Here is a 21,854-nt window from a genome sequence, read left to right on the forward strand (position 1 = left end):
CCACTTTAGAAGGGAGTTAGTATATCTTTTTCTGATGAAGAACTAAGGCCTAGAGAAGTTCAGTAAATTGCTGAAGGTTGTAGAATAAGTAGTAAGCACACTCTTCAAACCTGATTCCATATTGGTGTCAAGTTCTTTTATTATACATTGAGGTCAATGTCCAAAACCCACTGTTGGGTTGACATGGCTACTTTTTGACTAGAATGACTAGAGGTCTTTAGAACTATGCTCCAGAGGAGTCCAGAGCTCCCTGAACATACTTGATTTCCCATCATCTTTTTTTTTTTTTTTTAACAACTTTTCCACCCCCTAACAACTCTTAAAAGTGTCATAGGAAGTGGGATGATTTAAAGATGGTTGTATTGGATCTTGCTCAGGGGTATCCTAAATTGGCCTTAGAGATGAATTTAAAAAGGAAAAAAAAAAAAAAAAAAAAAGCAACAGAAACTCTCAACAGCCTTTACCAATTCATCCCATATGTTTTCTCATCTTAGCAGTGAGGCAGATGATGGCAATGAACATCAAAATCCCAAGAAATGTCCGTGCTAATTTTGCTTTGCTCTATGAGGAGCTGTCAAATATGGATCATCAAATGTTGTATATGGACTGTGCAGTGAAACTCAGCATTGTGACTCTTTCAGATTATACTTTTGCCCCTCTGTTTTGTATTGCAGTTAAGAAAGGCAGAAACCAAAGCAGAATTTGGAATAACCCAGAGCTAGGTATCCTGAATTTATAGCTTTGGAGTTGGCTAGACCTTTTAATTAAATTAGCTGATGGAGACAAATATGTAATCTGACCTCCCTGCAGCTCAAGTGAAATGTTAATACCAGGCATAGCACAGCTCCCTTGACACACTGCTTTGACCTTTTCCTCTCTTACAAATGTTTCCCTTATTCCTTTGTTAACTCAGCCAACCCTGCAGAGGTCCTGCCTGCTTTTAATTTTTCCAAGCCACATGAGAATAGACATACAAACAACACATATTTATTCAGTTTGGCCTTCTATCCCTAGAGCTTCACTAACTATAACCAATTTTTCCCCTAAATTATATGTAGTTTTTAGCTAGCTTGCTGTCTCCTTATCCTACTCACCCTTCCATATTTCCCCTCTCCCTCAAATGAAAGCTAACATACCAGTGACTCCCCCCCCCCCCAATGTGGCAGTTTTCTTGTTCTTGATTTTGAGAAAGTGATCATATCTTTTTTTTTTTTTTTTTGATAGGCAGAGTGGACAGTGAGAGAGAGAAAGGTCTTCCTTTTCCGTTGGTTCAACCCTCAATGGCCTCTGCCGCCGGCGCGCTACGGCCGGCACGCTGCGCTGATCTGAAGCCAGGAGCCAGGTGCTTCTCCTGGTCTCCCATGTGGGTGCAGGACCCAAGGGCTTGGGCCATCCTCCACTGTACTCCCAGGCCACAGCAGAGAGCTGGACTGGAAGAGGAGCAACTGGGACAGAATCCGGCGCCCCAACCGGGACTAGAACCCGGTGTGCCGTTGCTGCAGGCGGAGGATTAGCCTATTGAGCCGCGGCGCCAGCCTAGTGATCATATCTTTATTTTGTTTCCATGTAGAGAAGGGAGTCAGCCTTGAGGGGAGGAGGCAGACAGAAAGCAAGGCATCTTTATGAAGGAGAAAGGGAAGTTCTGCATGGTGAGGGAGAAGTGGGGGAGGAGGTGATGGTCTTAGCTCCTTCGGTTTTCCCCAACTGCTTTGAGTTCCCCACTGAATTTTCCCTTGGTGGATTGGTCTGACTCAGAACAGTAATGTATCACCGTGCAATGGGTTATAGGCCAGTTTGTGTGTATTTACACAGTCCTAGATAATACATCCTACTACACACTTAGTTGTATGATATATATGTTTTCTCTTTTATTTTCATGATTTATAGTATTGTGTATGTAGTCTGTCATTGAAATATGTGGTATATTGCTGTATCTGAAACTATACTTGTAGCCGTTCTTAAAAATATTAACATATACAAATATACTGTAAGATGCTTTAGAAAAATATCACATATTCAAGATTATGATCTGTATTATTTAAAAAACTTTTTGGAGGGTGTTTGGCATGGAGGTTAAGATGCTGCTTGAGATATCTGCATTTCATACATGAATCTGAGTATTGGTTCACTTCCAATTCCACCTTCCTGCTAATGGCTACCCTGGGAGGCAGCAGTTGATACAGCTCAGAGGTTGGGTTCCTGACAGCCATGTGGGAGACCCGGATGGAGTTCTAGCTCCTGGCTTCTGCTTGGCCTGGCCACAGATGTTGCCAGCATTTGGGGGATAAAGCAGCAGTGGAATACCTGTCTGTCTCTTTGCCTTCCAAATGAATAAAAATTAAATAAAAAATTTTTTAAAACTTTCTGTCCTTTTAAAAAGTATGTTGATATAAGTTCAAACTTAACAATGGTATATGTTAAAATTCCTGTAAACTGAGAAAGGTCCAAGTACTTGGGTCCCTGCTACTCCATGTGAGAGACCAGGATGGAGTTCGGCTCCTGGCTTTGGGCTAGCCCAGGCCCTGCTGTTGGAGCCATTTGAGGAGTGAACCAGCAAATGGAATGTCTCTTTCTCTCTGTCTCTCCCTCTCTGAGTTATATTAATTCTTCTTCTTCTTTTTTTTTTTAATAAAAGATTGATTTGTTTTTATTTGGAAGGCAGAGTGACAGAGAAAAGGAGAGATAGAGATCTTCCATCCATTGGTTCACTCCCCAGATGGCCGCAACAGCCAGGAGTGGGTTAGGCCGAACTAGGGACCAGGAGCTTCATCCAGATCTCTCACGTGGGTGGCTGGGTCCCAAGCAGTTGGGCCATCTGCTGCTGCTTTCCCAGGTACATTAGCAGGGAGTTGGATTGGAAGAGGAGCAGCCAGGACTCAAACCAGTGTCCATATGGGGTGCCGGGCCCTGCAGGTGGTAGCTTAGCCTGTTACACCACAGTGGCAAGCCCCTCAAATAAATAAAATCTTTAAAGGAAAAAAAAATTTTGTATACAGTTTAATTCTCCAGATGTCGAACATTGTATTCTATTTTGTGTGTTCTTTATATATACATATTTGTTTTCTGAACCAAATTTAGAGTAAGTTACAGATTTGGTACTTCTTCACCATAAATGTATCAATGTATATTTTCTGTAAAAGAACATCATCACAGGGGCCGGCGCCGTGGCTCACTTGGTTAATCCTCCACCTGCGGCGCCGGCATCCCATATGGGCACCAGTTTCTGGTCCTGGCTGCCCCTCTTCCAGTCCAGCTCTCTGTTGTGGCCCGGGAGGGCAGTGGAGGATGGCCCAAGTGCTTGGGCCCTGCATCCGCATGGGAGACCAGGAAGAGGCACCTGGCTCCTGGCTTCGGATCAGCGTAGCTCCAGCCGTAGCAGCCATTTGGGGGTGAACCAACAGAAGGAAGACCTTTCTCTCTGTCTTTTTCTCTCACTAACTCTGTCAAAAAAAAAAAAAAAAAAAAAAGAATGCCGCTGTGTGCCTTTTCAGTCATCCTTCCCTTTTAAGGAAAAAAAAAAAAAAAAAACACATTATCACATTATGCTTACCTAAATCAGAAAATACAGACAGCTTTGATGTGATATTATTGCCTAGCAAACAGACCTTATTCAGATTTTGATATCTATTCTAATAATGTTCTTTAAAGGAAAAGGTTTTTCTACTCTAGGAGTTAATGTAGAATCGTATGTTGTATTTATTTTTTTTCTCCTTTTTTTTAGAAAAAAAAATGTTCGTTTATTTATTTGAAAGGCAGTTAGAGAGGGAGAGGGAGATCTTCTGTCTACTGGTTCACTCTCCAAATGGCCAAAACAGCCAAGGCTGGGTCAGGCCCAAGCCAGGAGCAAATAGCTCTCATGTGGGATCCCTGTGTTGCAAGAAGCAGCTTAACCTGCTGCACCATAGTACTGACCTGCTGCACCATAGTACTGTCCCCTTAATCTTCATGTTTCTAATTCTTCAATCTAGAAGAGACTTCAGTTTTTGAACAGTATAGGTCAATTTTCTAGAATATCCCTCAATTTGAATTTGTCTCCCTGATGAATGGGTTCAGTTTATGTGTTTTTGGCAGAAACACCACAGAATGTCCTCAATGCATTATATCAGGAAGCACCTAGTGTCCATTTGCCAACTAATCATGATTTTGATAACTTGTTTAAGGTGATGTCTGCTACATTTCTTTACTATAAAGTTACTGTTTTTTCCCTTTTTAAATTATTTTTTTCTCTTTTTAAATTATCCTCCCACGTGGTACAGGGGCCCAAGCACTTGGGCCATCTTTTGCTGATTTCCTGGGCACATTAGCAGGGAGCTGGATTGGAAGTGGAATAGCCAGGACTTGAACCAGTGCCCTTGTAGGATGCTGGCGCTGCCAGCAGTGGCTTAACCTGCTGTGGCCACAGCACTGGTCCCTTAATGGGGGCTTTCAAAGGGTTTATGGAGAATGTATATTATGAAAAATGTATGGGGAGGAGCCAGTGTTGTGGCGTAGTGGGTTAAGCCACTGCCTGTGGCATCTAAAATAGGCACCAGTTCCAATACTGGCTGCTACACTTCCAATCTAGCTCCCTGCTGGTGTGTCTGGAAAGGCGGCAGAGGATGGTCCAAGTGCTTGGGTCCCTATTGCCCACATGGGAGACCCTCATGGGGTTCCTGATTCCTAGCATCCACCTGGTCCAGCCCAGCATTGCAGTCATCTAGGAAGTGAGCCACAGATGGAGGATCAATTGGTGTCTCTCTCTCTCTCTTTGCCACTCTAATTCTGCCTTCCAAAGAAATAAATCTTTATTAAAAAAAAAAAGTATGCATGGATTTCAACTTTTATACCAAAATAAATACATTTTTTAAACATTTTACTTTTTATTTGAAAGAGGTAGAGACTGAGAGAGAGAGATCTTCCATCCACTGGTTCACTCCCCAAATGGCCACAGTGGTTGGAGCTGAGCTGATCTGAAGGCCAGGAGCTTCTTCCAAGTCTCCCATGTGGGTTCAGGGACCCGAGGACTTTAGCCATCTTCCACTGCTCTCCCAGGCCAATGCAGAGATCTTGATCGAAAGTGGAGCAGCTGGTACTTGAACCAGCACCTGTATGGGATGCCGGCATCGCAGGCCAGGGTTTTAACCTACTGTGGCACAGCTCCAGCCCCCAATAAATATGCTTTACTTTCATGTTTCACATACTTTTTAAGTGCCCTAGTATTATAGTCAATATATTGAGTTTTGAAGTGAACTTAAGGTAGCTGCTCATTTTTGTTTGTATAAAGATTTATTTATTTGAGAGGCAGAGTTACAGAGAAAGAGGTCTTCCATCCACTCGTTCACTCCTCAAATGGCCACAATGGCCACAGCTCTACTGATGCAAAGCTAGGAGCTTCTTCCAGGTCTCCATGCCAGTGCAGGGTCCCAAGTATTTGGGACATCTTCCACTGCTTATCCAGGCCATAGCATAGAGCTGGATCAGAAGTGGAGCAGCCAGAAGTAGAACTGGTGCCCATATGGGATGCTGGTGCCGTAGGCAGAGGATTATCCTATTGCACCATAGCACTGGGCCTGATTTGGGCTATCTTGTGCTGATTTCCCAGGCATGTTAGCAGGGAGCTGTCAGTGGGCAGTCTTCCACTCTTTTCCAGGCACATTAACAGGCTGTTGGATTGGAAGTGGAGCAGCCAGGACTCCCAACTGGTGACCACATGGGCAGACCCCATGTAAACTGTTTTGTTAAACAGATAAAAAGGACTGGTGATAAGTGTGCAGCTTAATGAATCCACACTAAGTGATCATGCTTACGTAACTAGACTCTGTTTCTGCTTTTCAATTTATTTGAGAGTGTGCATGCGTGCAAGCCTTCACCTACTGGTTCACTCCCCAGATGACAGGCTGGGCTGAGGCTAAAGCTGGAATCTGAGAATATAGTCTAGGTCTTCTACATGGGTGGCAGGAACTCCGTTACTTGAACTGTCACTGCTGTCTCCCAAGGTCTGCATTAGTAAGAAGCTGGTGTCAGGAGCCAAAGCTGGGAATCAAACCCAGCTATTCTGATGTGGGACATGGGTGTCTTAACCCTTAGGCCAGATACCCACTGTTGACCTTGAATTTTAATGTGAAAACATATTGTATGTGCACATATTCAGGTAATGATAATGAGGAAGGTATGCTGTGTAGAGAGAGGAGGGTGTTGGGGAAATTCTGTCAGATAAAGTGTTTAAGGAAGACTTTTGGATCAAGTGGCATTTGAACAAAGATCAGAAGTGAGCTAGCCATGTGCACATGTTGAGGAGGAGCAGTCCAAGGAAAGGGAACAGCAAGCTGGACCCTGAGTGAGAGCATGCTTTCTGTGTTTCTGTGTTCACAGAACAGCAGGGAGGCTAGTGTGGCTGAAACAGAAGCTGCTATCAGGAAGGGGACCTAGGAATCGTGGTAAGGATTTTGGATTTCTGAAGAACTTGAGAAGCCATTGGGAGGTTTTGAGCAGAGGAATGACATTGTCCCCTTTCATTTTAAAGAGATCACTCTGCTTCTGGAAGAAACACTCCAATGAGGCAAAGGTGGAAGAAGTTGTGGTAGGCCAAGAGTGGGAGGTTGGTAGTTTGGTTTAGAGTGTTAACGTTGGAGGTAGGGAGAAATAATTGGATTCTGGATATTTTGAAGGTATTTGACAATGGGTTGGATATAGAAGAACTGCAGGAGGTTAAAAATGAGGCCAAGATTACTGGTTTGGTTGCCAGTGTCCTGATTTTTAGAAACTGAGATGGGGTCGCTGAGTAGGAGGCCCAAGTAGGGTTGGGATCGGGTGAGACATCAAGAATTTGATACGGCACATGTTGTATTTGAGATTCTGTTAAATATCTGAGTGCAGGTGTTAAGAAGGCAGTAGGGGGGCTGGTGCTATGGTATAGCAGGTGAAGCGGCCACTTGCAGTGCTGGCATCCTGTATGGCCGCCAGTTTGACTCCCGGCTGCTCATTTTCTGATCCAGCTCTCTTCTATGGCCTGGGAAAGCAGTACAAGATGGCCCAAGTCCTTGGGCCCCTGCACCAACGTAGAAGACCTGGAGGAAGCTCCTGACTTCAGATTGGTGCAGCTCCAGCTGTTGTGGCCGATTGGGGGGTGAACCAGCGCATGGAGGACCTCTCTCTCTCTTTCTCTGCCTGTCTTCTCTCTGTGTAGCCCTGACTTTCAAATAAATAAATCAATCTTAAAAAAAAAAAAAAAGGCAGTAGGATATGCCTGTATAAATAACATGGTGAGTGAATGAGATTGCACCTCATGGCTTTCAGAGGGTTGTAGAGGAAACAGAAGAGTTCTCTTCATTTGAACGTTTGTTAAGTTCATTAAGTGGAATTTGGATTGTGTGGATTTTCCTTCTGTTTTCATGAGACATTTGACAAGGGAATAGTAAGAATTTATTGAGAAGGGTCCTGGATATTTCTTGGAAGGATGTGTGACCAAAGTTACTAGACTTTGTGCAGATGCCTCCTGGTCTACCATTCTTTCTTTCTGAGTTTTATTTTATTTATTTGAAAGGTGAGTGACAGAGAGAGAGACAGGGAGAGACAGAGATCTTCGACCTGCTTGTTCACTCTCCAAGTGGCTGCAGTGATGGGCTGGGCCTGGATGAAGAGGGATCCATGAACTCCACTAAGAGCTCCCACATGGTTGGGTCATCTTCCACTGCTTTCCCAGGCACGTTAGCAGGAAGCTGGATTGAAAGCAGAGCAGCCAGGACTTGAACCAGCACTCTGATATGGGATCCCAACATCTCAAGAGGCCGTTTAACCTGCTGTGCCATACCGCCAGCCACTCTTTTTATGTTTAATGTTCATTTATATTTTCATTTCCTTGAAAGGCAGTGAGAGAGAGAGAGATAGTAGGTATCTAACATCCTCTTGTTCACTCTCCAAATGCCCACAACAGCCAGGTCTGGGCCAAGCTGAAGCCAGGAGCCAGGAACTCCACCCGTCTCCCACCTGGGTGGCAGGGATCCACGCACTTGAGTCATCATCTATCATCATCTACTGCCTCCCAGGGTGTGCATTGGCAGAGAGCTGGATTGGAAGCATAGTAGCTGGGACTCAAACTAGTGCTCTGATATGGGATGTGGGCATCCCAAGTGCAGGCTTAGTGCATTGTGCCACACACCTACCCCACCATCTCCATTTTAAAGTTGAGGAAACAGAAGCTGAGACGATAATGAGCTGACTCAAGTCAGGAGTGGGTCTGTCTGATCAGATAGTAATATCTTTTTTTTTTTTTTCTTTAAACTTATTTGAAAGGCAGAATTACAGAGAGGCAGAGGCAGAGAGAGAGAGAGAGAGGTCTTCCATCTGCTTGTTCATTCCCCAGATGGCTGCAATGGCCTGAGTTGGGCCGATCCACAACCAGGAGCCAGGAGATTCCTCTGGGTCTCCCAGGTGGGTGCAGGGGCCCCCCTCGTGGGTGCAGGGGCCTATGAACTTGGGCCATCTTCTGCTGCTTTCCCAGGCACATCAGCAGAGAGCTGAATTGGAAGTGGGGCAGCCGGGACTCAAACTGGTGCCCATATGGGATGCCAGCACTGCAGGTGGTGGCTTTATCTGATATGCCACAGCGCTGGCCCCAGTAGTTTCTTAATGAATGATAGAATTGTTATAATATTCTACTTTGATACTGCTTATCTAAAGACATTCTTTAAAATTCTAGCAAAAAGAGTAAAGTGTGGCCGGCGCTGTGGCTCAACAGGCTAATCCTCTGCCTAGCGGCGCCGGCACACCAGGTTCTAGTCCCGGTCAGGGCGCCAGATTCTGTCCCGGTTGCCCCTCTTCCAGGCCAGCTCTCTGCTATGGCCCAGGAAGGCAGTGGAGGATGGCCCAAGTGCTTGGGCCCTGCACCCCATGGGAGACCAGGAGAAGCACCTGGCTCCTGCCTTCGGAACAGCGCGGTGCGCCGGCCGCAGCGCGCCGGCCACGGCGGCCATTGGAGGGTGAACCAACAGCAAAGGAAGACCTTTGTCTCTCTCTCTCTCTCTCACTATCCACTCTGCCTGTAAAAAAAAATAAATCAATAAAGTGTAAAAATTACCTTTCACCTCATCACTGAAGGTTTATTTGCATTTCTAAACTTTTGTGGGCATTTATAACATATCTATAACATAAAAATATATTGTGTTTTTGATAAATTCATACCTAATATTTTGCATAGTCTTTATAATTTCTTGTCAAATGGCAAGTCCACAAAACTACTCTATCAGGTCTTTGTACAATAGCAAAGACATTTATCTCTTCTGTTGTTTTAAGTAGCTTAGAATGGGTTTTATCAAAGACAGCAATATTCAGTATTGATTTACTCAGTGTTGGTAGTGAGATGCCTTTAAAGTGATTGCACCTTGCATTTCAGAGAACTCGATAAAAAAGGCAGGTGCATGATTAACTGCTTCTTAAGGTTGCCAAACACTGTCCAAACTCTTTTCCCTCTCTTAGAAAGTGCAAAGTCGTCCATTTTGGAGCCATTGGCTCTTGCAGATGTGTTTGTACCTGCGGAGGCTGGACATGATGTTTCTCCATCTGTCTGACAGCAGAAAAAGCAATGAAAGACCCTGTAAAGTTCTGCAACTAGACAGAACTATGCTGGAGATGAAAATAGGGCCTTTGTGCTGTTGATGACAGGGAGGAAGAAAAACTTCATGTAACCCAAGCTCTCCAGGCTTGAGTCTGTAGAAGCCTTGCCAGTTTTCAGCTCATCACTGCCATAAAGACATTTTGGTGATTATTTCCACTGTTGTCTACTAACTCGTGTGACAAATTATTGCATTTCATTCTTTTAATACTCCTAGTGATTCAATCAGCAGATTCTCATGCTGCTAATATTTTTATTAGAAGGAAAAAGAAATTGAACTACTGTGGGGGAAAAGCATGCATGAGGCTTGCTCTGGGCCAGGCAGTAAGACTAGGCAGGTATGCTGGGGGAGGTATCGATGTCTTGATCAGGACACACAGCAGACCAAACAGGAAGTGAAGTTGTCTGTGTCTCAGGATTTCAGAGTAATGAAGGTGAATTCAGCTGGTAAATGGTTTATATAAAAACAGTGATTTAGTACGGAAAAAACTATATGCAACATACACTGTGGTGTGTCCCCCAAGCATCTGAGAAACTTATTAAATGCAGCATCTGCCACCCCTACCCTCTCGCCCCAATTTAAATCCTGGAGATCTGGTGTAGGGGCCAGGAATCCTCATTTTCATCATGCTTTCTAAGTAGTTCTTTTGTTAATTGTCTAAAGTATTTTGAGAATCACTGTCCTAGAGTGTCTAAACCTGACAGACCAGCCAAGTCTTTTTTTTTTTTTTTCTTTTTTTCTTTTAAAGATTTGTTTATTTGAAGGAGTTACATAGAGAAGGAGAGGCAGAGGGAGGGGTCTTCCATTCTGCTGGTTCACTCCCCAATTGGCTGTGATGGCCGGAGCTGCACTGATCCGAAGCCAGGAGCTTCTTCCGGGTCTCCCACGTGGGTGCAAGGGCCCAAGGACTTGGGCCATCCTCTACTGCTTTCCCAGGCCATAGCAGAGAGCTGGATCGGAAGTGGAGCAGCTGGGACTTGAACCGGTGCCCATATGGGATGCTGGCACTTTAGGTGGCGGCCTAACCTGCTACACCACAGCACTGGTCCCTAGCCAAGTCTTTTTTTTTTTTTTTTTTAATTTAAATATTTATTTATTTATTTGAAGGGTAGAGTTGGAGGAAGGGAGAGAGAGACAGAGGGAGGGAGGGATCTCTTTCATCCTCTGGTTCACTCCCCAGTTGGCCACAGTGGCCAGAGGTGTGCCAATCCAAAGCCAGGAGTTTCCTCCTGGTCTCCCACGTGGGTGCAGGGACACAAGAACTTGGGCCATCTTCTGCTGCTTTCCCTGACCATAGCAGAGAGCTGGGTCAGAAGTGGAGCAGCCAGGACTCGAACCTGCGCCCATATGGGATGCTGGTGCTGCATGCGGCAGCTTTACCTGCTGCGCCACAGTGCCGGCCCCTAGCCAAGTCTTGATAAAGAGTAAAATGAAGAAAAACTTTGTTGATATATGACAGTTTGTGGTACAAGTGGTAAGTGGAGATGTCTGAGAAAGTATTAGAAGAGTTAATGCTGTAAGAGAGAGGGATGCTGATGTCTGGTTCAGATCTTTCCTTGGATTACCTTGTGTTTTATGTATCTGATGGTGCTATGTTAGCTTTTGGTAGACAAGGTTTTGTATCTTTACTCCCAGGACATCTTTAATTTCCAATGTAACTCACCATTCTCCGTAAGTCACAAAATATTCTAAAAAATGTAACTTTTCAACCTTTATACTAATCTGTGACATTAAATGTTTGTCACCTTATTACTGTTTTTGTTTATTTTCTCAACAAATAACCACTGATTTTAATTTATCAATATTGATGAATATTCCTTAATGGGGAGAAAGTTGTTCTGAGAGTTTAAGTAAAGGTTGATTTGAAACTCCCTGGGGAGAATAAAAAATAAATTTCCCTTACAAGGTTTTGTAAGTACGAAGAAGTTCTTATTTCTCACATACTGATATTATTATTCATTAATTCAACGTATTTACTGGTCTTGACGCTACCTTTTTAATTCATAGATCTATTGATTTTTTTAAAAGATTTATTTATTTATTTGAAAGGCGGAATTATAGAGAGGCAGAAGCAGAGAGAGAGGTCTTCCATCCTCTGGCTTATTCCCCAAATGGCTGCAATGGCTGGAGCTAGGCCAGCCTGGAGCTCATTCTGGGTCTCCTACGTGGGTGCAGGGATCCAAGGGCTTGGACCATTTTGTACTGCTTTCCCAGGCCAGAGCAGAGAGCTGGATCGGAAGTGGAGCAGCCTTGACTCGAACTGCTGCCCATATCAGATGCTGGCACTACACGTAGTGGCTTTACCTACTATGCCATAGCAGTGGACCCCCTACCTTTTTTTTTTTTTTTTTTTTAAGATTGATTTATTTATTTGAAAGGCAGAGCTACATAGAGAGAGGCAGAGACAGAGATATCTTCCATCCATTGGCTCGCTATCAAAATGGCTGCAACAGCCAGGGCTGGACCAGGCAGGAGCCAGGAGCTCCTGTGTCTCCCAATTGCTTGGCAGGGACCCAAGCAATTGGGCCATTTCTTGCTGTTTTCCCAGGTATGTTAGCAGGGAGCTGGATCAAAAAGTGGAGCAGCTGGGACTTGAACCTGTGCTCCTATGGGATTCTGGCATCACAGGCAGTGGCTTAATCTGCTGTGCCACAACACTTGCCTAGACTCTAATTTTTTTTTTTTTTTTTTGAGAGATAGATACAGACAGACATACAGAGATAGAGAGCTCCCATTTACTGATTCATTCCCCAAATACCCACGCTAGTGGTGGTGGATGGCAGGAGAGCCGAGTGTGATGCTTGGAGCCGGGAACTCAATCCAGGTCTTAGACGTGGGTGGTAGGAACCCACTTGAGTTACCACCACTGCCTTCCAGGATCGCTTTAACAAGAAGCGGTTGTCAGGAGCTGGGTGTAGATCCCAGTACTCTGATATGGGATGCAGGCAGTGTAATCACTTGGCCAAATGCCTGCCCTGACCCACTACCATTTTTAATTTTTAATAAGAAGCCCTGACTACTGGGTAATGATAGTGGATTATCTTCTTATAAATGTTGTAAATTAAGAGGTTTGGGAAGTGGATAAGACAACCAAATTTGTAATCTAGTGTTGTCATACTTTATTACAGTTCTTTGACATTATTGTTGCACCTGCAAATTGTTGTATTTGTGTTTCAAGGATGAAAGGTGTATCTTAGCATTCTATTTGATAGAATGGCGTTGGTTTAATCTGTGCAGTAGGATGAAAATGCTGCCCTGGGCTTGCCTGCTCTGTAGCTAGCATTGTTCTAACAAGCAGCATGGAATGACTGTGTGGAACCAGGTGTTTTACTTTAACTGCAGCTGTGCCATATGTGGGAGCAGGTGGACAGATTCTTTGTCATCAGGAAAACACAGCTGGTGAGATTTAGGAGAAGAGTTAATTGATTGCTTTTCGACTCTCTCCAGTCACATACACCTAAGTACACTTTTTACCTTGGCACACGTGGTGTTCTAGTTAGGACAGTAACAGTAAAAGTGAACAAAAAAGGTGTGAATTTGGCTACTTGTGTGTTTTGTTTTTGGATTGGCACTGATAAAAATATTTTGAGGTCTTATTTTTTATTTTTGTTTTTAGTCACTTAAGGTTATTTGCAGCCTATTGTATTACCTGAGAGTTCCTGGTAAGGACAGTTGTATGTAGTGATATGTGCATATAGTTTATGATAGACTTTCTGGAGAAGTGGGAAGTAAGCAAAAAGGGCCTTTAATTAGGCAACAAAGAGTAACATAAGGGTCATAGTCCCCCACATTGAGGAATAGAATGGAGATGGGGACTACGATCCTAGACTTCTTCACATTAGAATAACCTGATGACTGTTGTTCTTAACTACTCCATAGATGTGAAAGCAAAGACTTGGAGAAAGTAAACTTCCTCAGTGCCAGTGCTTTGCTCCCTGGGGAACTGGGTTAAACTTAAAAATAACCGTAATTTCTGAAAATTATTACAGAAACCAATAGTGAAATTCAGTAGATTAAAGCCAGTGATATTTTACAGAACAAAAGCAAAGCAGGTAGTGAGCCAATTTTACTGAGGGGAGGAACCAGTTGTGTCCATGATATTAGCTCATCTGGTGCTGCAAACGAAAAAATGAACCTGTCATAGGTCTCCAAAAGCCTGAGTCCTCTTGCCTGCTGTGCAGAAAGTCAATCACTGACACCACTGTGGTAAAAGAAAGTAGTTTATTTTGCAAAGCACGGAACAAGAAGCTGGGCAGCTATCACTCAATTCCCCAACTTCCCGAGGTTCTAAGGGTGGTGAATCTAATGAATTAAAGGTGGAGTTGAGCAATGCGTATCAGTCCATGGAATTCCTTGGGTTGGTGAGCGATAGGAGTTCGGTGTGTTCCTGAAATGCTACGATGGCAGAGTGGGCTCTGACCCTTATGTGGTCTACAGGTGGATTGTCTATTACTTTGTTTGATCAGGCCTTGATGTTCCTGTGAAATACTTATTTCAGAATAGAGTCTAGCATTAGGATGTTAACTATAGAGGTGATGATTGAATTCTGTCTTGTGATCTGGAGTCCTACAGAGCTGCCCTGACCCTTGCACTACTCCCTTAATTGAATGAGTTACTCTTTTTTTTTTTTTTTTTTTTTGACAAGCAGAGTGGACAGTGAGAGAGAGAGACAGAGATAAAGGTCTTCCTTTGCCATTGGTTCACCCTCCAATGGCCACCGCGGTAGCGCATTGCGGCCGGCGCACCGCGCTGATCCGATGGCAGGAGCCAGGTGCTTCTCCTGGTCTCCCATGGGGTGCAGGGCCCAAGGACTTGGGCCATTCTCCACTGCACTCCCGGGCCACAGCAGAGAGCTGGCCTGGAAGGGGGGCAACCGGGGCAGGATCGGTGCCCCGACCAGGACTAGAACCCGGTGTGCCGGCGCCACAAGGCGGAGGATTAGCCTATTGAGCCACGGCGCTGGCCTGAATGAGTTACTCTTTAGGAAGGATTTGGCTTGTAATCTCCACAGTGAAGACAAGTCACTGGCAGTTAAGGGAGAGAGACTGGGGCATGCTAAAGTCTACACCAGAGGCATTAGGGTTAGAGGCTTGGTTATCAGGAGCCAAGAGTTTGCCCTATCATATTTGTGCACCTCTGTTTAAGTGATACATGTGGGCAGCATTTGAGAGGGGTAAGTTGAAAACAAATACCTGGATAGTGTTTGAGGGGGCTCAGAAATCCCCAAAAGTGGGCTTTTAGATTAGCAGTTAAGGATGTCGGCGTTGTGGCACAGTGGTTAAGCCTCCACCTGCAGTGCCAGAATCCCATCTGAGCACTAGTTCGAGTTCTGGCTGTTTTTCTTCTGATTCAACTCCCTGCTAATGTGCTTGGAAAAGCAGCGAAGGTGGCCCAGCTACTTGGGCTCCTACCACCCACATGGGAGACCTGGATGAAGCTCCTGGCTTCAGTCCAGCCAGCCCTGGTTGTTGGAGCCATTTGGGGAGTGAACCAGCAGATGGAAGTGCTCGCTCTCTTGCTCTCGCTCTCTCTCTTGCTCACTTGCTCTCTCTCCCTTTCTCAAATTTTTAAAAAAAGATTATTTATTTGAGAGGCAGTTACAGTAAGAGAGAGGGAGAGACAGAGAGGTTTTCCATCCACTGATTCACTCCTCAAATGGCTGCAATATCTGGAGCTGGGCCATTCTGAAGCCAGGAGCCAGGAGTTTCCTCCAGGTGTTCCACACAGGTTAGGGGCCCAAGGACATGGGCCATCTTCCACGGCTTTCCCCAGCCCATCAGCAGGGAGCTGGGTTGGAAGTGGAGCGGCTGAGATTCGAACTGGTACCCATATAAAATGCTGGTACCACAGGTGGAGGCTTAATCTACTATGCCACAGTGCCAGCTTCCAATGAATACATTTTTCAAAAAATATTTATTGGGGCTGGCGCTGTGGCATAGTGGGTAAAGTCACCACCTGCATTGCCAGCATCCCATATGGGCGCAAGTTTGAGTCTCAGCTGCTCCACTTCTGATCCAGATCTCTCATATGGCCTGGAAAAGCAGTAGAAGATGGCCCAAGTCCTTGAGCCCCTGCACCCATGTGGTAGACCCTGAAGAAGCTTCAGGCTCTTGGCTTTGGATCGACACAGCTCTGACCATTGTGGCTAACTGAAGAGTGAACCAGTGGATGGAAGACTTCTTTCTCTCTGCCTCTCCTTCTCTATGTAACTCTGACTTTCAAATAAAAAAATCTTTAAAAAAAAAGATTTATTTATTTATTTGAAAGGTAGAGTTAGAGAGGAAGAGAAAGATATTTTCCATCTGTTGGTTCATTTCTCAAATGGTTGTAGTGGCCTGAGCTGTGCCAAACCAAATCCAGGAACCTCTCTGGGTCTCCCATGTGGGTGCACTTGGACCATCTTCCACGGCTTTCCCAGGCCATTAGCAGCAAGCTGGATTGAAGTGGAGCAATCAGAACTCGAACTGGCATCCCATATGTGATGTCAGTGCTGCAGGCATGGCTTTACCTGCTACACCACAGTGACAGGCCCAATGAATTAATTTTTAAAAGATTTATTTATATATTTGAAAGCAAAATAAATCTTTTAAAAGAAAGCATAACAAATTAAAAAAACAAAAAGAGTAGCAATTAAGACACTGGCATCCCATATCAGAGTACCTGGGTTCCATTCCTGGCTCTGGCTTCCTGCCACTTCAGACTCTGGGTGGCAGCAGGTGATGGATGGATCAAGTAGGTGGCTCTCTGCTATTCACTTGGGAGACCTGGATTGAGTTCACAACTCTAGGCTTCTGCCATAGACCAACTCTGACCTTTGAAGGCTTTTAGGGAGTGAACCAGTGAATAAGAGTGCTCACTCTCTTTCTCTGTCTTTCAAATATATAAATTAAAACCACCTTTTTTTTTTTTTTTTTTTTTTTTTTTTTTTTTACAGGCAGAGTGGATAGTGAGAGAGAGAGACAGAGAGAAAGGTCTTCCTTTTGCCATTGGTTCACCCTCCAATGGCCGCTGCGGCCAGCGCATCGCGCTGATCCAAAGCTTGGAGCCAGGTGCTTCTCCTGGTCTCCCGTGCAGGTGCCACGGGCCCAAGGACTTGGGACATCCTCCACTGCCTTCCCGGGCCATAGCAGAGAGCTGGCCTGGAAGAGGGGCAACCAGGATAGAATCCGGCGCCCCAACCGGGACTAGAACCCGGTGTGCCAGCGCCGCAAGGCTGAGGATTAGCCTATTGAGCCACGGCGCCGGCCAAATTAAAACCACTTTTTAAAAATATCCAAATATGATTAAGAAAAAGACTTCAATTGAAAGGTTTAAAAAACTGCCTGAAGTGGAGGATGGCCCAAGTCCTTGGGCCCTTCACCTGCATGGGAGACCAGGAGAAGCACCTGGCTCCTGGCTTCGGATCAGCGTGATGTGCCGGCCAGTGCGCTGCAGCCATTGGAGGGTGAACCAATGGCAAAAAGGAAGACCTTTCTCTCTGTGTCTCTCTCTCACTGTCCACTCTGCCTGTCCAAAAAAAAAAAAAAAAAAAAAAAAAAAAAAAAAACAAACAAACAAAAAACAACCCTGCCTGAGGGCCAGCGCTGTGGCGTAGTGGGTTAAAGCCTCAGTATCCCATATGAGTGCCAGTTTGACCCCCCCCCTTTTTTTTAAAAATGTTTATTTATTTATTTGAAAGTCAGTGTTACACATGCAGAGAGAGAGGTCTTCCTTCCATTGGTTCACTCCCCAGATGACCACTATGGCTAGAACTGTGCCGATCTGGAGCCAGGAGCCTCTTCCGGGGTCTCCCACATGGGTGCAGGGGCCCAAGGACTTGGGCCATCTTCTACTGCTTTCCCAGGCCATAGCAGATCAAAAGTGGAACAGCCAGGACATGAACTGGTGCCCATATGGGAAGCTGGCACTGCAGGTAGCAGCTTTACCCGCTATGTCACAGCGCCAGCCCATGAGTCCTCTCTTTCTGTAGCTCTGGTTTTTTTTTTCTCCCCTGATTAAAGATTTAGTTACTTATTTGAAAGGCAGAGCAACAGAGGGAGAGACAGTGGTTGACTTTCCATCTGCTTGTTCATTCCCCAAATGGCCACAGTAGCCCGGTCTGGGCCATGCAGAAGCCAGAAGCCAGGAACCTTGTCCTGGTCTCCCATATAGGTCGCAGGGGTCCAGGTACTTACACCATCTTCCACTACCTCTCCAGGCACATTAGTAGGAAGCTGGATCAGAAGTGGAGTAGCTGGGACTCAAGCCAGCACTCTGATATGGGATGCCAGGATCACACAAATGGGCAGCTTTACATGCTGCAAAGCAACAGTGGACCAAGCCTTTTTCTTTTTTTCTTCTTTGGGAGATTGCACTTCCATGGTCTGGTTAAGGGCTCAAAAAAGAGGGAGAGAGGTCCCATCTACTGGTTCCTTCACCAAATGCCTGCATTGTCCTCTGTGAAGCTGGGAGCTAGCAGTGCAATCCAAATCTCCTACGTGCTTGGTGGAAACCCAACTACTTGACCAGTTGTCATTGCCTTACTCCACTGTCTGCTAATTCACTCCCCAAGTGCCTGCAACAGGCTGAAGCCAGACACTCCATCTGGGTCTCCCATGTGGGTGACAGGGGTTTAAGTACTGGAGCCATCATCCGCTGCCTCCTGGGGTATGCATTAGCAGGGAGCTAGAATTGGGAACAGAGCCCAGAATTGAACTTAGGTACTCCAATATGGGATCCAGACTTTTTAAGCAACGGTGGCTTCTTTCTTCTCCCTTCTTCCTCCTCCTCCTCATTCTTCTTCTTCCTCCTTGTACTTCTTTATTTACTTGAAAGGCAGTTGCAGATATATCTATATCTATATCTATATCTATATCTTCAATCTACTGGTTCACTCCCCAAATGGCTACAATCGCCTTTGCTGGGTCAGGTCAAAGCCAGGAGCCTGGAACTCTCACAAGTACTTGGGCCATCTTCCACTGCCTTCCCAGGCACATTACTCAGGAGCTAGATTTGATGCAGAGCAGTTGGGACTTTAACTGGCAGCACTCCCATGTGGGAATGCCTTCAATGCATTCAGCAGCTTAACCTGCTGCTCCACAATGCCAACCTCCTCCTTAGCAGCCTATTAACCACTGCTCGAACCCCTGACTACTTTATTGCTAATGTCATATACTTGAACAGTTTTACATAGGTAATAAAGTGCTTTCTATGTATTATGTAGAAGGAAGGAAAATTAGATAGAGAAAGCCATTTTGTAAGGATACCAAGATAAATGAAAGTTTGTAGGCCAGTATTGAAGAGAAAGTAGGCATCCCATATCATTTGGAATGATATGGTATCAGATAACTGAAAACTCAGAGCAGCGCAAATGACAGTCATACACTGGTTTGTAGACTAGAAAAGTCCCAGATTTGCTACAGTAGAGGGGGTTTGAGGTTGATCTGTGCAACAGCTCTATGGTGTCAGTTAATGAAGTGTTTTTTTCTCTATCTTGCTCAGTGTCTGAATCCTCTTACAGTTGACTTTACTTATGTAAAAGGTTAAGACTTTGTTTCACTGTTGTGAAAAAGAGGGTGAGGAGACCCACTCAGCATTCCACGTGAGTCCAGAAAAACAGATTAGACCAGCTTCCCCCCCCCCCCCCCCTATTCAAAAGAGTTAGAGCGATTTAGACACAGAGAGAGGTCTTTGATCCACTCCCCAGATGGCCGCAACGGCCGGAGCTGCGCCCAGGCCGGAGCTGCGCCCAGGCCGGAGCTGTGCCCATCCGAAGCCAGGAGCTTCTTCTGGGCCTCCCACATGGGTGCAGGGGCCCAAGGATTTGGACCATCTTCTACTGCTATCCCAGGCCACAGCAGAGAGCTGGATCGGAAGAGGAGCAGCAGGGACTTGAACTGGTGCCCATATGGGATGCTGGCGCTTCAGGTCAGGGTTTTAACCCAGTGTGCCACAGCACCGGCCCCTAGACCAGCTTTTAAGTCTCATGGTCATCCTCAAATCACTTGTTAGAAGCACCCTAAAAAGTGCTGTGGGTCTTCCAAGAAAATAAAGATGGCTTCTAAGTGGAGTAACTGTTGAGTTGAGATCACAGATTTACCCACTAAGTGTCTGTCTGCATGCAGTGCATTGTCAGGGTGTGTTTCAGTGAACATTTGTTGAAGGAAGACATGATTTGACTATCTAAGCTGGAGGAATGAAGGAAACTGTAAGCAGGTGATCTTGGCTATAATTCCAAGTAGGGGATTTGTATGGAATGTGAACATGGTTGACCAGATCGACTCCATTTTAAAATACAAAGTGGATGAGCCTAGCAAGTCAGATGACATGAATGAGGGACTTATCAATTGAACACACACATAACCAGAGCTCAGTGCCAACATTGACCTAAGGGATATATCAAAATGGCACAGAGACTCATGGACTAAAGGATAAGGAAACAGTTCCACCCAAAGTGGCCTATAAAAGTAGAGCAAGAACTTTGACTCTGTGCACCAGGCTGATGCTTGACCTCTAGTGTGCAGGTGCCCACCTTTGACAGCTGCTGCAAAGCATTCTGCCCAAGTGATGCTGCAAGCAAGTCAGTCTAGAGGGACCACAGCCTTGATAATCCTAACATCCATGTGCCTAGTGAGTGGACATCCCCCCACCCCCACTTGTGATGTGAGTTATTGACCAACCTTGTGTGTTTGACAAGTAAATTTGATGTTGTGGGAAGACACAAATGTGTGCAGCCCCTTTCTTGTGAGAGAATATCAGGTTCACATGCATGCCCCGCAGGATTATAATAGCAAAGGCTCAAGTGGGAAAGCACAAGAGTTGCTTTCAAAATGGCAATTACTCCCATTGAGGCCACAGTGTGTCTCACATGCTCTTGTATGTCCTCATCTTGTGTTAGGGGATTTTGAAATGTGTTTTATTGAATAATTGTTCCACTAGAAAAGAATTCTGATCTTTTGCAATTCCACATTTCAAACTGCTCTTTTCTGGATTCTTTATCCTTGAGTTTTACTAATAGCTTCTGTGGTCACAGTGGGCCTGATCTGTTCCTATCCTAAATGAAAGTACACAAATCACAAAGCTGTGTAGGCATAAATGAGAGGCATATGGGAATGGTGTCAGAGGGACTCTAGGAGCCTTACATGCCTGGGTGGGCGAGCTAAGCTAATAGCTCCCAGCAGTTCTTCTGAATCAGACATTGTGGAGCCAAGAGTCTAGCGTTTGGAATTCCACTGCCTGTGCAAAGGGTCTGTCTTTTATCCTCCAAACCACCATTTGTTAAATGGCTAATGACCCAGTGGACCTGTTGACAACAAAGAGAGGAGGCTGGCAAAGATCAAGTTAAAAGGAAAAGAAAAGTTCAAAGGTAGAAAGTAAGAACAAGAAGGGTTTAATCATATCTTCACCTAACCCCACCCCCTTTAAAATTTATTGTGGAGAATTTTGAATGCACACAAAGCAGACAGAATAATATAGTGAACCTGTCCTCACTGTCCCAGAGAGTTGCAGTTTCCAGACTTAATGAAAGGAAACCAGGACTCGGGGGATTTGGTTTGGTCTCCAGACCTCCGTAGATCTCATCACCTTTGGCCTTAGGCCATTAAACACCTCTTTCCCCTGTTTTAGCACCTATGGTGTACAGAATGCTTTTGAGACATTGAGATGAGTAGGACAGCACTTAACCTCAAGTAGCTTAAGGAATTGTTACTGTTCAAGTATAGTTTTGCATGCAGAAGAGTATAATTCTGTCTGGGGAGTACAATGAAATGGTGACTTAGGAAAATTTTATTGATAAGATGGCATTTGAGTTAAAACTAGAAGTGGATCGGCAAAGGGGTAATGATGGATCTCTGAGATACCGATGTGAATGATCTATCAGCTCTTTTTCCTTGGACTATTTATGTTATCATTTATAACCCACCATATAGTTTATATGTGGTTTTCTTTCTTTAAGCAATCTGGAAATATAAGACCACGTCAGATATCTTCTGCTAAACTCTGTCTCCTTGAAAACCAAGATGAATTATACAAGGTGTGGTAGAGTCTTTTGAAAAACACTGTTTCAAAGCAAGCAGATTTGATGGTCTGGACAGGACCTGTGAGGGGATGTAGGCTTTGTCTGCATCTTGTTTCAGTTGTATTTATCAGTGAAATAAGCCAGAAAAGCAGTCTGACTCTTGTATTTCAAAAAGCTGATAGGCCAAGGGGAAATGTGCCATAAATAGTGTGTTATAGATGAATGAGGTACCTGGCACCGTCCTCTGCCTTGTGTGCTGTCTTTGCTGT

General features: G+C 44.9%; 1 protein-coding gene across 3 annotated transcripts in view; it reads left to right on the top strand.

Moving 5' to 3' along the window:
- The window catches only part of CBFA2T2 (CBFA2/RUNX1 partner transcriptional co-repressor 2), a 117,441-nt gene that overhangs the window by 9,226 nt on the left and 86,361 nt on the right, over positions 1–21,854 (top strand). Inside the window, exon 1 of one of the 3 annotated variants that reach the window (XM_062204039.1) lies at positions 6,399–6,416. The exons of the other annotated variants lie outside the window; for them this stretch is intronic. The gene's annotated coding sequence lies outside the window, so the exon portion shown is untranslated. Of the gene's footprint in view, positions 1–6,398; positions 6,417–21,854 lie in introns of those variants that run through there. 3 annotated transcript variants of the gene reach the window in all.

Source organism: Lepus europaeus, chromosome 10, assembly GCF_033115175.1.
Source record: "Lepus europaeus isolate LE1 chromosome 10, mLepTim1.pri, whole genome shotgun sequence".
In the NCBI taxonomy this organism is placed as follows: Eukaryota; Metazoa; Chordata; class Mammalia; order Lagomorpha; family Leporidae; genus Lepus; species Lepus europaeus.